The following is a 16,770-nucleotide window of genomic DNA, read 5'->3' as shown; positions in this document are numbered from 1 at the left end:
CTCCACTACAAACTCTGTGTCATGTACCTCATGCAACTGGCCTAAAAAACGCGCCTTTCTGCTGTAACCTGCACCAATGAGAGCCGTGCCTCCTAAGTCGACACTCCTGTGTCCTCCCTGCAATGCCTATAAATAAGCATTGGTCTTTTGGCTTTCTAACATTGCCTGAATACAAATGCTCAATTCTGATTTTTCAGCTCAGTGCTTTTCTGAGGTATTATTGAAACCAATGTTAAGCCAAAGTGAGTAAAAGCCACTCACTGAATTAATCAAAACCCAGAGAGTTACCAACTACTGAAACAGTGTAACAACTACTTGCAATCTTGTCTTACCATAATGAGTCTGAGAGATCTGATGATGGTTGCTTCACTTCACACACACACAGAGAAATGTAATGAATAAAACTCATGTGTTATTTGCCCCACAGCAGTAATAAACAGAAAGTAAGGCATTATTTGGTCTTGTGCTCTGATCAACTGCCTCTGCAGTCAGGCAGGGGAGGCGTGGAAATTGTCTTTGAGTTAGTCAAACGTTTTCCTTAGTTCGAGTAGATGATAAAAAAAATAATAATAAATGGGATTTTAAGTAGGACTAGGCATTCTGTAATGATCTCTATTTAGGAGAAAAACTTAATCACTCACCTTTAAACAGCTCTCTTTTAGGAGACACACTGCTGGCTAACGGTGTCGTGTGATCAAACAGCGTAATTTAATTGGCTGAGAGCCACTCGACTCGATCTGGTGCTGATTGCTCTGGCTTGGGTCATTAAAGTTCATCACTTTTGCAGTTGAATTTTTGCAGGTGAATTTTTTTCAGGTGAATATTTTTGCAGGGAAATTTGGAGGATAAAAATTCAGTGTCATAAATTCAATGTCTAAAAATACTTGAATTCTGATGATACTATATTTCTTCCATACTAAAGGCAAAGAAAGATGCCCAACGGATTTACTTTACCAAATTGACCATCCCAGCCTTGCCGTAATGGTCCATTTGATTCACCCTTTATTGTTTATTTTATTTTCACTTGCTGAATACGGGACTGTTACGTCCCCACATAAAAGTCTAGGCGATGAGGGTGGGGGACAGTAACAGTTAGATCCAGGTGGAATGAAAAGAACGCCAGGCAGAGGTATTTAACATAAAATAGACCTTTATTGTAGGCAAACACCTCAATAATCATATAAATGGCAACAACAAAAGGAGACAGCACCGCTGCTATAATAAGAAATCAGGGAGGTCAACCCAAAGTGGTAATGACCACTCAACAAAGAAAGCAACAATAAGGTTTCAACAGAAAGAGACAGCAACGCTGCTAACAAACAATATCCAGGCAGGCCACACAAACTAATGAAGGCCGCCGTCACTCATGGGCACTCACTGCTCAGTTAAACACTACTCACAAAGAGCCACACACCAGAAGGCTGGTCATACGCAGCAGGCTGTTCCACACCTAAGCCAGTAGCACGCTCTGACCAGCACAGAGGAAATCCACCAGAAACCTCTCCCTCCTCCTCCACACTGCTCTTCTCCAGCTTATATCACCCCTGAGGGTAATTGGTTGTAATGAGAGCAGATGAGCAGCAGGTGTGACCTAAAGGAGAGGGCAGGGGCAGAGAGAGACAAGGGGAGGGGCCAGAACGAAGGAGGAGGAGAGAGAGAAGACAACACCACGCCCACACACTCCCACAGCCTCCCAGGATGTAACATTCCCCCCACCCTAAATCCACACTATACAAAACACAGAAGAAACTCATCACTATGCACTGCGTGAGAGTGCATCAGCCACCAGATTTTCAGTCCCTTTCTTGTGCTGGATAATCAGATCATAATCCTGCACCAGCAAAGCCCAGCGCATTAGTCGTTGGTTGTGGTTGTACATGCGCTGGAGGAAAGTGAGGGGGTTGTGATCTGTATACACCGTTACCGGAAAGGAGCTAGAGCCCACATACACAGTGAAGTGCTGCAAGGCCATCAGCATCGCTAGAGCCTCTTTCTCTATGGTGGAATAGTTTAGCTGATGGCGCTTGTACTTTACAGAGTAGTAGCAGACTGGGTGACACACACCCTCTGCGTCGTCTTGTAATAGCACCGCACCAGCTCCGGTGGAACTGGCGTCGACTTCCAGCTTGAAAGGCTGAGAGAAGTTAGGGGCAGCCAGAACTGGGGCGCTGCAAAGGAGGGATTTTGCAGACTCGAATGCGTGCTGGCATTCCCCTGACCACTCAAAAGGGACTTTGGGGCTACATAGCCTTGTCAAAGGGGCCACAACTACCGCAAAGTTCTTGCAAAAACAGCGGTAGTATCCAGTCATGCCCAGGAACCGTTTTAACTCCCGCCTAGTGGCTGGGGCCGGGTAGCTGAGGATAGCCTCGACTTTTGCCTCCACTGGGCGTACCCGCCCGAAACCCACCTGTTTCCCCAGGTACATGACTGTCGCTTTGGCGAACTCGCACTTAGCGAGATTTAGAGTCAACGAGGCGTCAGCCAGTCGCTGAAATACTGATCGTAGGATGGCCACATGCTCTTCCCACGTGGCTGTGTATATCACCACATCATCCAAGTACACATTACATTGAGGCACGTCTCCTACAACCAGCTGCATCAACCGCTGAAATGTGGCCGGAGCGTTTTTCATGCCAAACGCCATCACGGTGTACTGCATGAAATGGTCAGGTGTGACAAATGCAGAAATGTCAGAGGCTCTGGGGGTCAAAGGCACTTGCCAATATCCTTTAAGAAGGTCCAGTTTGGAAATAAATGTGGCAGGACCTATGTTGTCAATGCAGTCCTCCATACAAGGAAGTGGAAAAGAATCGGCGACAGTCACTGCATTTACCCTACGGTAGTCGGTGCAGAAACGTGGGGTGCCATCAGACTTGGGCGTAAGTAAACATGGAGAGCTCCAAGGGCTGTGACTCGGTTTCGCCAAACCATTCTCCACTAGATAACTGACCTCCTTCCTCATCACCTCGCGCTTTCCCATAGGGCAGCGGTACGCGTGCTGTTTGATTGGGGTTGCGTCCCCAACATCGATATCATGTTCACAAACATTAGTACGCGAGGGCACATCACCAAAGAGAGAGGGGTAGGAGTGCAGTAGATTAAGCACATCTTCGCATTGTGAAGGGGACAGATGAGACAGGTGGGCCGTTACTTCGGCTAAGTAAGCTGAATTCGCCAACCGTCCACACTGTTGTCCCTCAGAAAGTATATGCAGATCGTCGTCAGCACTGGCCTCTACACTCAGCCCGGTGGCGGAGACAGAGCTGGAGGTTGCCGCACTGGCAACAGTCTCATGGGTTTCCCTATCATGGTAGGGTTTTAACATGTTGATGTGGCACAGGCGTGTTTTCCTCCTGCGCTCTGGGGTACTGAGAACATAATCTGTCTCAGACACTTTCCTCACTATGACGTACGGTCCCGCGAAACGGGCCGTAAGAGCAGAACCAGGCACCGGTAGCAACACTAAAACCTTGTCCCCAGCCTGAAAATGCCTTTTCACAGCCTTTCTGTCATGCCACGTCTTCATGCACGCCTGGGCAGTACACAGGGCCTCTTTAGCTAATGAGGTAGCACGTTGCCAACGATCCTTACATGTCTTTACAAAATCTGCCACGTTAGTTTTTGGAGCACCCCCACTAAGGAACCTCTCTTTCAACATCTTTAGCGGGCCCCGCACCTCGCGGCCAAACACAAGTGTAGCTGGGCTGAATCCTAAGGACTCTTGCTTAACATTGCGTATTGCAAACAGTACAAAGGGGACACCCTCATCCCAGCTTCTGCCCGTGTCATGGCAGTACTTTTTTAGCATGGCCTTAAGTGTTTGGTGCCAACGCTCAAGTGCACCCTGCGACTCTGGGTGATAAGCACTAGACACAGAATGAGAGACGCCCAGGGAAGCTAAAGTCTGTTTGAATGCTCGAGATAAGAAGTTAGTTCCCTGGTCTGTTTGCACTGTTTTTGGAAGACCAAAGGTGGTGAAAAATTTGATTAGCGTCTTAGTAATGTTTGCAGTGGTGACCCTCCGTAGAGGAATTGCTTCGGGGAACCGCGTGGACAAACACATTATGGTCAACAAAAACTGATTGCCTGCTCGTGTTCTTGGCAACGGACCAACACAATCGACCAAAACATGCTCGAATGGCTCACCAACAGCTGGTATTGGACATAGTGGGGCGGGGGGCACAGTTTGATTTGGTTTGCCCACCAGTTGACACGTATGACAAGTATTACAGTACTTCGCAACATCTGTCTTCATTGCCGGCCAGAAGAAGTGCTGCAGAATACGGTCATATGTTTTAGTTATCCCCAAATGTCCTGACCATGAATGGTCATGGGCTAACTGTAGCACGTGCTGACGTAAACTAGCCAGGACCACTATCTGTTGGACTACACTCCAGTCCTCCCCTGGCTTTGAAGTCCACCTGCGCATTAGCAATCCATCACATACAACAAATGTCTGCTTCCTGTCTCCTGTCAGATGATCACTCTCATCTACGGCAGCAAAACATTTGGTTAACGATGGGTCTGCTTTCTGAGCGATAATAAGGGCCTCCCGTGTGAGGAGAGGGGGGGCTGCGGGTTCAGGAGCAGGCTCAGCCACTTCTTGAGCCAGTTCCTTGGCATCAGGACCCACCTCCCCCTCCTCAGAGGGCATCACATCCATCCCCAGCATAGAGCCGACCACTGACCCTGACAAGTCAACCACTTCCCCCTGCCGATGGGCCTGTGACCGGGTAAGAACACCTACGGGAAATACATCCGGGTGCTGCCGGTTTAAAACATCTGGCAAGGGGCTTGGGTCAGGGGTCTTTGTAACCTCTGGGGCAGGATAAACCTTCCCGCCTGCAATGTCATTGCCCATTATGAAGTCTACACCATCAATCGGGAAACAAGGACACACAGCTACAGGAAAAACACCGCTTATCAGGTCACTCTGCACCCAAATTCGATGGAGGGGGGCTGGCACATAAGTCATTCCAACGCCTCTAACAATAACATCAGTGCCGCTGGCGGTCTTTTCATCAAAGGCAAGGGCGTTAGCCAGTATGAGGGACTGTGAACCACCTGTGTCACGTAGAATGGTCACATTACGCCCATCTCCAGGCTTACCAGAGAGTGACACCGCTCCTTTGAAAATGAAGGGTTTAAAACATTCGTCAGGCGTTTCAGTGCTAAGTGGTCTACTACCAGAAGAAGCGTTTTTAATCAGCCCTATCCCTTTTGGTTTACGTGGTGTTGAAACTGGCTGTCTTTGCCTGTAGGCCTCACAATCCGCTATTAAATGGCCGGATTTAAAACAATAGAAACATTTCCGGTCTGACCTGGGACGAGGCACAGGCACCTCTCTCCTTGTGTCTTGCTCACCACTAGCCTTTGCTAGTATGTCGCGTCGCTCATGCTTAACAACACTGGTTTTATGGACGAGTGCGAACTCGTCAGCCAGGGTCGCGGTCTGCTGCAACGTAGAGACCTTCTGCTCATTCAGATATACCGCCATCCGCTCGGTGACGCAATTTTTGAACTCCTCAATGAGAATCAATTCCCGTACCGAAGCTAGGTCTGCAGCTTTACAGGCCATACACCACCGATCAAAGAGGATACTCTTTTCTCTTGCGAAATCCAGGAAGGATTGACCCTGCACCTTTTTCAGCCCCCGAAATCGCTGCCTGTAAGCCTCGGGAACTAGTTCATAGGCTAACAGGATTGCACTTTTCAGTTTGTCGTAGTCCAAGCTGCATTCAGCGGACAACGAGGAACAAACTTCCTGCGCCTTGCCCACCAGCTTGCACTGTAGCAGGATGGCCCACACATCCCGCGGCCAACGCAAGGCTGTCGCTATCCGCTCAAACGATTCAAAATAAATCTCCACCTCAGTGTCACGAAATGCAGGGACCAGACGACTATTCCTTCCTACATCAAACTGAACGTCTGTATGTGACAGCGAAGCCACCACAGGAGGGGTGGAGGCCTGCTGGAGTTCCAGCTGTCGCAGCTTGACCTTCGTCTCCGCCTCCACTTTCATCAGCTCAACCTCTCTAGCCCTAGCCAGTTCTGCGTCCAAACGCCTAAGCTCTATCTCCCTCTTCAGCTGGAACTCTCTCTCGCTCTGCTCCTTCTCCAGCTGGAGGCGAGCTAGACGGACTTTGAGCCTAGCATCCTGCTTAGAACCCTCTGATGACTGGATGGAGAGTGGATCAAAACGGGGCAGCGTCATAGGCCCCCCCTCGGGCAACCCCTGGTCCATAGGTGTGGACACTGCTGGTTCTACAACCTGGCCTCGAACAGGAGGCGCCGCACTTGGTCCAGCCGGACCGGGTGTGCTCGGAGGTTCTTGCATTACAACCACCCTCTTCTCCAACAACCCGGACACCAGAGCGGCTTTCAGCTCGGCTTTCCGTAGACCAGTGGAGACACTGATCCCGTAATGTGTAGCCAGCTCATGCAGATCCCTCTTCCTACAAACATCTAGCAGGGCAAGCGACGGCTCTGCTGTAAACCCAGCAATATCAAAAGTGGCCATGAAAACCCAAAATGGCCTGCCAAAACACAAACAAACCACTAAAAGGCCACACACACACACACACACACACAATGCCTTCACTACAGAACTACACACAGGCGAAAGAGAAATGTGTTGTGTCAAAAAGTCAACCATTAATTGAAAAGCCCACACTCCCCCCAGTCCTGCCTGCTCAGAATCTAGCCTGTCCTAGCTTCTGGAGCGTACCAGGCTCGAGGCCACTTTAAAGGCGAATCATCAAGTGCCACAGGCACCGACAAGCCTACCCCCAACAGAGAATTAATCCCCACCCGGGTTTGCTCCGAAAATAAAAAAGGCAAAACAAAAAATGAGTGTCCGAAGGAAGAGCAAATGCTCAGCTAGACACTCCCCTGTGCTAGCCGGGGAGAGCAGCAGCTAGCCAAACGACCTTCACACAACACACAAACACCTGTACGCACTTGTAATCAACCCAATTCCTTTCATTCCGATCCCGGACGAGCCCCCACTTTGTTACGTCCCCACATAGAGAGAGAAGACAACACCACGCCCACACACTCCCACAGCCTCCCAGGATGTAACAGGGACAGACTTGACTGGGGGAAAGAAAGAGGGAAAGAGAAACAGCTGAGAAGAGGGACGGGGGAGAAGGGCAAAAAACAAAAACCAACAGAATGGGCAGAAGAAGAAAAAAGAAAAAAATGCATATATCGATCACCTGGATCACCTGCTGAGAAAGAAAAAAGAAAACAAGCAGAAGAGAACAAGAGTAATAGAATAAACAACATCACAATGATATATGGGAATATGACAGTAAAGGCCACAGCCCCGTCCTCCAGGGCATGAAGCAGGTATGGAGGAGATCAAGGCTCCAGACATCCAGAGGCCCCCAGAACACAAGAGACCAAGGAAGACCCACAGAGGGGCAGCTGCGCCACTGTCCCAGTAAGAGCTAAGGAGAGTCCCAGATGAGGGCTCATTCAGCAGCCGCGGAGCAGAAGCCAGGGGGGTTGCAGTGATGCGCCCGTGAGCTCCACCGGCAGCTGTTGTTTTAAACCTCTACAGCAGAGGTTCGAGGTAAAGGCTGTTTCTCTTTTAGTGCTTTTTTTTTTAATTTGTTGAAATGTATTTGATGCCTAGGCCGGGGTGTAACAATTGTATTTTATGTTTTTAGTAGTGATTTTAGAAGATAAGCCAAGATAAGCCAGGTGTGCAGCAAACACAGTTGTCTGCTGGAGGTATGTTAACTTAATATATTTGACATTAAAAAAAAAGTATATTTATGCACTATAATGTAATTTATATTGTACTGCCTCCTGCAGGGCAGGCTGCACATGTGAATTTGTCACTGTTTTTTTCCTCCTTCTCCTTTTTGTTGGCTTTTTGGTTTTAGTAGGGTCACCTTTTAAACTGTTTTTTATGCCAGGTTTTGTTTTTATTTCTACTGGGCTGGTGCAATATTAGTCGGGCAATGTGCAATCCCTGAGCTGGGCTCTTACCTTAGGGGAATTAGGTCTTTTTAGAGGTGCTCCGTGTGGATTTGCAGTGAATACGTTTTATTAAGAGTGATTTTAGTGCCACTGATTATTGCCTGAACTAAAACACTTAGTGCATGCGATAAGTGTTCTGTTGGGCTCTGTGGCGGAGGTGTGGTCCCGGGCACGGCTGCAGGGGAGGAGTGGTGCAGTGAGCTCAAAGGGGCGGTGCTGGAGACGCAGGTGAGAACAGCTGATGGCGTTTGGACTGATGATGGTTTCCTTACCCTTTTATAGTGAGACAGGAGAGGAGGGGAGGGGAGGCTGGAAATCAGCTGAGACTGGAGCAGTCAGACTGTGGACTATCATAATAAATGAAAACTAGAAATAAACGTGGCATCTGGCGACAAACAACTGTGTGTGTGTGAAGTGCATTTCACAGGCTCGGATTTATTTGGGGTGGATTTGTTTCTTTTAAAGCAACGAGCATCTGAGACCACCGGGGTAGAGCAAGCCCTCAGGTGATAGTTGCATTGCTGGCAGGTTGCACCAATAAGACTATCTTGTGGTCGTTAGTGACCTTTCCCATTTTGATGTTTTAGTCCTTTTGCAAACCCTTTGTGTTTTCTTTTAAAATAATAAATTTTAACATATCTGACTGATATTGACCCTGTTGTCCCGTTTATTCTGGGCTCGTTCCTGTAAGAGCTTTGGGCCTGAAAGTTTGCACAAGTAGTATAGAGGCCCTTAGCGGTTACTCGGTGGCTTTTACTCGCTACACAAACAAACTTTCTGACTGTGAACAGCACTGAAGTCATAATTAAGATCTGGTGGTACTTTTAATAAACATTTATCTTTAATATTACACAGCTTCATTTAAGTGCTATGGCTCCAGTGTCCTCTCAGAGATGGACAGCCTGAGCAGCAACTGAGAGCAGCCAGCAGGTGGCAGCACACCTCCAAAATTGGTTATGCTCATTGGAACTATGAAACCCCAACAGAGCGCTGAGAGTATGATTACATGCTTCCTGTTAAGGACACATTTAAGAGTCAAAAATAAAAGTTTACTTATAAGCTTGATAATTTAATTCAAGTCAGTTCAATTCAATTTTATTTATATAGCGCCAAATCACGACAAAAGTCGCCTCAAGGCGCTTCATAGATACAGAGAAAAGCCCAACAATCATATGACCCCCTATGAGCAAGCACTTTGGCGACAGTGGGAAGGAAAAACTCCCTTTTAACAGGAAGAAACCTCCGGCAGAACCAGGCTCAGGGAGGGGCGGCCATCTGCTGCGACCGGTTGGGGTGAGAGAAGGTAGACAGGATAAAGACATGCTGTGGAAGAGAGACAGAGGTTAATAACAGATATGATTCAGGAGGAGTATTCAACATTTGTCTCTTATAAACATACAGGCTCAGGAGGAAGAGCAGGTCTTCTAGCAATTGTAATGTAGGTGGATTCGATTGAATGTTGGATAAGATGCTTAGATTAAAAAAACGTATGAATTTGTGTGTGACTGGCTAAATGAGGCTTGTAGTTAAAAGTGCTTTGAGTGTTCAGATAGAGCAGAAAAGCGCTCTATAAGTGCCGAGCCCAAAGTTAAAATCTGAAAGTACTTCACTTGAACAGCAGCCAATCAGAAAAAAGCCTCAAACCACAAGAAGTCTGAGAACTCCGGCCTCCTTCATGACACTCTGAGGTCTTAGATATTCAAACCGCTTCCTGTGCTCATTCTGAACGTTAACACACGGCTCAGTGTGGTTGTTCTTTTAGGTGTTACGATAAAGTTTAATGTCCAGCTGTTGATGAAAAGAGGATTTACAGATGATATCAGTGCAGCTATATTTATTTATAACTATCCGCAGAAGAGCAAAAATAACACATATTTCACCACAGCGTACAGGACAGACACACACATCCCACAGCTATACACACTCTATTATTAGTTTTGTGTTGAGAAATCTGACTGTAGCCTCAGCCATCAGCTCAGTGGAAACAGTATGAGGAAGTAGCTGCTGTACATGCACAACATGAAACAAAACAAAACCATAAAACATACAGAAGCACAGCAGCCATACTGTTCAGGGTTGTCTTTCCCTCCCAGTGTGTGCATGTCTGTGGAGCCTGAGGTCTATACAGAATAAATCTGAGACCTGATTTTTAAGACAGTTTGGTTTGTTGCAATGTTGGAACTGAATTTAAGACATTGATGATATTTCTAAGTGTTCTATAGTCTAGAAAACTGAGGGTTAAAAGTTCTCCGCTTCTGATCAGTTCAGCTTCGCATGTCATGTTGTTGATGTACACATAAATAAAGCAAGAAAATAAAAAACCTTCAGATTATTTTCTACAGTATCTAAAGAGATTGTGACTGATAATAAGTCATTTACATCTGCAAACATTCTATTATTGCTGCAGGCAGTGTTGGGTGTAACGCGTGAGTCACTGTAATTAAATTATTTTTCCACTGAAAAAGTAGAGTAACTAATTACTGTTCATTTTTAGGTATTTTAAATACAGTTACTTACAATGTACTTGCGTGACATTGTAAAATAATTAAACTCGCTGAATATCATTATTTAATTTCAATAATTTGTCTTCTAAACGTAGAAGTAAACTCTGCCGCTTTAACATCGTTGTAGTGCAGCTGCGCGTCATTTTGCACCAGTTTGCTGCACAGTCGTATTCTACAGCGGAAGATGTTGGACTCGGCTGAAGCGAGTGGCTGTTTTATGAAGTGGACATATTCCCGTCTTTTCACTTTTCTGAAACAAGCAGACAAGAACATTACAGTAATATGTAAAAACCATCGGCTGCTGTTAATAGCAGGAGTAATCTACCGAAGCGCCTGACACGAGAGCATAGACGAACCCTTCTGAGCGATCCTTGTTCATCATCCATCACCGCGGCAACTCCTGCTAAGCAGCAAAACGTGATTTTACTTCAGCAGCACAGAAAGCATCTGAAGGTGAGCTTAAAAAATGATTGCAGGCTACATTGTGGAAGAGATGCTACCGCTGCATACTATAGAGTCTCTGTCTTTAAAAAAAAAATGTATATAAAGAGTTTAATTTCTATTGTTTTTCCACTCAAAGTTCATCGGGATTTTAAGAAGTATTTAGTTACATTTTCTTATTTAGTAATTAAGTTACTTTTCAGACACAGTAATTAGATAAGTGTTTTAAATACAATATTTATTAAGTAATTAGTAATTAGTAATTAATTACTTTTTTAAAGTAACTTACCCAACACTGGCTGCAGGTAGCTACAAGTGCTGACATATAGTCAGTCTGTGTGACACAGATTAACAACACAATCCAGGTCACAAAGAACAACATGGTGATCGTTTATCAGCTCCAGGTTTTGGAAAAAAACAACTGAAAGAAAGTAAACAAGATATAAAAATGTGATTGTTTAAGCTACATGTTAGCGTGTTGTGGAAAGAAGAAGGTTAAAAATGAGCCATGTGTGAAGCAGTGATGTTGAGGTGCCGTGCATCGCGAGAGTGTTCACAGCGCTTCACTTGGTCCACGTGTTGTCAGGTTACATCCTCATTCCAGAATGATTCATTTTCTTTTCATCTCAAAATTAATGTAAAAAAAAAACCCATAATGACAAAGTGAAAAATATTTTGTTTTCTATTCTTGAAAATATATTGAAAATTAAAAAATGATCATGATGTCATCACCCCATGAAATGTTGAGCTGAGCCTCATATTGATGTCTGAGCTCTTTTCTTTACAGCTCCTTGGTTTGGCTCGTTGCTGCTCTCACTCTCCTGGTTTGTTTGTTTGGATTGTTGACTCTCCAGGATGCCTTTCTCACGTGGACCCGAAAAGTCTTACAGAGGTAAAAGTAAACAAGTGGGTCCAGGCAGACGTTGAAAACTGACACCATGGCGGCAGCCTCCTTCAGGTAGTACAATAGCCGGCCCACAGTGTTGGTGTCCCACAGAAAAAGCATAGGGAAGACGAGCCAGGTGGTAGGGGACAAAGCAAACACAGAAGATGCTGACCAGCACCAACATGTTCCTGCGAGACTTCACCAGCTTCTCAGAGCCAGAGGAGGCCAGCTGCCTCTGCTGGGCCTGCAACACCCTGCGGGAGATGCTGTAGTAGAAGAAGACCAGGCATATGAAGACTAAGAGGAAGATGATGGTGCAGCTGATTTGGAATGCTTTATGAAGGATGCTGAATGACGTACTGAAGAGGGGCCCACAGTAGCAGCGGTCAGAGGTGAAAGGTTTGTGAGTGATGAAGAACATGATGTTGTAGGCGATTGTTGGAGCCAGGAGAAAAACCCAGGTGACCGTGGAGACGATGTGGGCAGTTCGTACTGTCTGCAGGATGTGAGTTCCTGAAGGATGGATGATTGTCAGATACCTGTAGAGATAAAAGAGGCAGTATACAACTTTACCAAACGAGTCAGTGGTGCCAAATCTGCAGAAGTCACTGTTAAAGTGAAACTAAATATTCATGTTCTTGCCAAAAGTACAGAGTTTAAGAGTGTAATTAACCAAAATCCTTGTTTTAACATTGTTATGAACTGCAATTTTAGCTCAGTAAATGTTCCTTACCTGTTAACAGCGATGTACCCCATGAAAAGGATGCTGGTGTACATGTTGAGGTACAGGGAAGTAGCTCCAATGCTGCAGTGGAGTATGTGCAAAATGGCCGAGTTGCTGGCATAGTGGATTATCCGCAGTGGCAGACAGAGGCAGAGCAGGAAGTCAGCAGCTGTCAGGTTCTGCAGGTAGACCATCAAGCTTCTGGATGCCTGCTGCTGAGTTTGAGAAATGTAAAACTTTAGGATGAAGCCATTGAGGAGTAAACCCACCTGTAGAGACACAGAGAGGATGTAAACAAGAGGACTTTCAAACATGATCCAGGAACCAGTTTCAGGGCACAATCTGACGATTTGAAACATACCAGAAACAGCAGACTGTAGACCAGCATAAAGAAAGGGTTGACTGATGGGACAACCAGATCACAGGTGTGATTGACAGATGAAGTCACATTTTTTGAGTCAGCCATGCTGAAAAACAAATATAATTCACAGAGATACTTTACACATTAAGAGGAGCTGCCTTCATTCAGTTCAAAGTTAATGAATGTGTCATGGTCGCTGTGTGGCAGGCAGGATGAGGACCCAATCGCAAAACTCACAGACTCAGGGGATGAACTCAAAAAACAGCTTTATTGCTGAAGAGGCAGAACATTGGAAAATACAAAACTAAACTGGGAAAAGTAAACTAACACTCGGAGAGAGAGACACAGGGAAATCCACGCAGCATGAGGGAGAACGTGACACAGAACTGAGGGAGACGCAGACATAAATACACAGAGGGTTAACGAGGGAAGTGGGAGCACACGGGGAACACAGGTGACACTGATAATCATAACAAGACACGGCAGGAGTGAACACAACACTAACGGGAGACGGGCAGAGTCAAACAGGAAGTACAGAGGTTCAGACAGGAGGAGAGAGAGCACGGGGAGAACACAGACATAACGGGCTGGGGAAAACATAGAATAAAACACAAAGAGAGACGAGGGCTCATAAATACACAGAGGGGCACACAGGGGGTAAGAGTCACGAAGGGAAAACACTTAGGGAACAACACAACAGGGCAACTCAGGAAACATGGCCTAAGGAACGAAATACAAAAATACAAGGAACTAAGAATACTGGGCCCACATGACCCAGGACCATGACAGAATGTGTTTAAGGAGGATTGCTGTACGTCCTCACTATCATGTCTTTATTAAAACTCATTGGAAAGCTTTCAGTTCTGTTATGACCCCCTCTGCTAAGGGCCAGAGGGAGAGTAACATAAACGAGTCCTTACACAGGAATCTAACAGAAACAGGGATTTTATTACCAATTTTACAACTGCAAACTGTCAGGGCTGCGCACAACAAGCCACTGGGCAACATTAAATACCCACACAAAGGAAATAAGACACAAGGGCACTCTAGATAGCTGAACGAGGCTCGAGGAAGGGAGGAAAAATAACTCAGTACAATAAACTCTACACAGCTAACCTCCCCGGAACAAACAAGCGGGGCTGGACAGTGCTCGGCTTTACACACACAGTTTAACTAGCAGGCATTCTCAGACCGCACTCTCCCAGACCCAGACTGCGCTCTCAGTCTAAAGACGCCACGCCAAATGACACATATAAAGCACAACGTTTCACATCGTTTCGAATCATCAAGTCTTATGTTCAATATTGAGTAAATATTTGTATTTTGCCAGAAAGTGTAAACAAAAATACCCAAATACATATTTTTATGATCAAAAAAGAGCGGGCGTTAAATGTTTCAGGCTTGAGAGGTGAGATCTGAATCTTGGCAGAAGCCAGTTGCAGTCCTGAGGCAGCTGTGTGAACTGCTTTTCTTTCCCATGACAGGAGCCACTAAAAGTCATCTTTTAAGTTAAGTATGAAATCAGTAGAAATACTAAAGATTTGAGGATGAGCAACAGGACTCACCTGTTTCTCCAGTTTTTGGTGAGCAGAAGAAGCTGCTTGCGTCGTTATGTCCCCTCAGTTAATAAGTATCACCGTAGATCAGGAAACACACAATAACCAAACTGATAACCGGCACTCTGACTTATTTCCTGTTTTTCGTCACTACTATAAGTAAAGACAGTGATGTTATGATATAAAGTGTGTAAGTTTATTACATACTTCATGTGTCTGCCCTTTTTTTGTAGATTATCTCATATTAAGTCACACCATAGCTCTTTGACAAGATGCACAATTAACAGGCTGAAATCAAAAGCGCAAACAAAGCAGAAGATTTTTGGTCTATCTGTGACTTCACTCCTATTGGCTTCTTTTTGTTTTAAGATATTCCTTTGTTGCACTTTTATGTTATGTTGAATTTAAAGTGCATTTGTCACTCTGTTTATCAAACCATCCACACAAGTTGCATCACCATCTTCTTCGTGGTCTTCATATCCCTGGTTTTCTTCTACTACAGCACCTCCTACAGGGTGTTGCTGGGACAGCAGAGGCATCTGGCCTCCTTTGGTGTTTCATTCCAGTGAGACCAGTCACCTAAATCCCAAGGATTCATAAACAACACAAGTTTTTACTGAGATCAGAGATCAATATGAGGCTGAACTCAACATGAACACACTCCCAACAGTGTAAATGTTGTTACTGTGGCCAATCTGGTCCAACACACAGGCATGTACGATGGCTACCCTTCCCTTAGCCTGGCTTTGCCAGAGGTTTCTTCCTGTTAAGATTGAGATTTTCCTTCTGACTGTCACCAAGCTCTTGCTCATAGGGGGATCGTGTGATTCTTGGGTCTGTCTGTATTTTTGTAGGGCCTGTGCCTTACAATAATAAGACAACGTAATAAGACAACTTATTAATAACCTCCCTTCATGTTTTAAAGTCTATTCTCACTATAAATATATTGTTTAGTGTTGAAGGTGCTATGTTGGGTCGGTGTGTTGTGGAATGGGGGGGTGACATAACCCCCCAAGACCCTCAGAGTCTTAGTTGCAGAAAAAAATGAATTGTGAAGGGGTTAATGGGGTCACTGCTGTAGCCCAACCCTCCAGCCTCCCAATACACCTGCCCACCAAGGCCCTGTGTGTGTGTGGTGATATGTTGTGAACCGTAGTGACTATAGTGTAATTAAAAATTCAAAAGGAGGGCAGGTTACTGTAAGTAAGTTAGTCCCGGGTAATTCTGTTTAAAAAAAGTTTGTTTCTTGATCTTACATGGTAAGCGCACTGCATTATCAGGGTACAGGTCGTATTATTAAGTCACATCATTTTTGATAACCAAAGCAGGGCTTTGGCCTCCTCCAGCCCACATCGTCTACATCCCCAGACCGTTAGCGTTAAGGGGACAAAGGGGGGCCGATAAATGAAGGCCTCTCTTTAACCCTGATCATTTCTGCTTCTTGGGATGATACAGCTTCATTTTTAATAAGACATGGTATATCATGAGATCAGAGACTTCAATTTTAAACATAATAAACTAAGGAAAACGCGTGGCAGCTTTTAAACTTTACTGACAGCAAAGAAGAAAAAGAAAGGAAAGCATTTAACAAAACCAGAAGTTTCATGAGAAGGCTGTGTGCAGGCAGGAGTGGTGGTAAAGAGAACCCATATTGCAGACTCACACAGGCAAAATAATGCAGTCAAAACAGCTTTACTGATGAAACATAAAATAACTAAACTGAAAATACCAAAAAAGACACAGATTTTCAGGAAACATAACACAGAGATGTGGACTTGACAAGAGGGGATACAGCAGACGGGGGAGACAGAGCAACTAAGCAACACAGACCGAACATTAACAAAGAAACCAAAAGACTAGAAACAAGAAATCAAACGACTCAGGTCTCCTAACAAGAAGCCCCCATTGAAGAGAGCAAATAGATCAGCAAACAATATCTGAAAGAACGTTTCTATTTGTGCTCAGTGGTGATTTTTTTTTCCTTTTTATGTAGTTTTGAAAATAATATATTGCACCTGGCCTCTGTGGCGCCTCCTGTGGGTGGAGGTCTTACAGGACACGTACGAACTCCTGCTTGTTTTCCAATTAACCTGCCCTTGTAGCTTCTTATTGGCAGAGCACACCTGATCCAGGTAACCAGCAGCAGGTAGGAAAGGGATAACTCAAAAACAAGCAGGAGGCTCACACTGGAGGACTGGAGTTTGACAGGCCTGTCTTACAGTAAGGTTAGCACACGTCTTCTCTTCGAGCTCTGCCTGCCACAGTGTGCGAGAATGTTAGATGAGGTGCTTGGGTTTATAAAAACA

At 45.3% G+C, this 16,770-nt stretch overlaps 1 pseudogene; it reads right to left on the bottom strand.

The window, feature by feature from the left end:
* Nucleotides 1-11,620: 11,620 nt before the first annotated feature.
* On the bottom strand, nucleotides 11,621-13,013 carry LOC113019698 (P2Y purinoceptor 14-like; annotated as a pseudogene).
* Nucleotides 13,014-16,770: the final 3,757 nt, after the last annotated feature.

Source organism: Astatotilapia calliptera, chromosome 3 (genome assembly GCF_900246225.1).
Source record: "Astatotilapia calliptera chromosome 3, fAstCal1.2, whole genome shotgun sequence".
NCBI classification, from domain to species: Eukaryota; Metazoa; Chordata; class Actinopteri; order Cichliformes; family Cichlidae; genus Astatotilapia; species Astatotilapia calliptera.
This window is presented reverse-complemented; position numbering and strand designations above follow the sequence as displayed.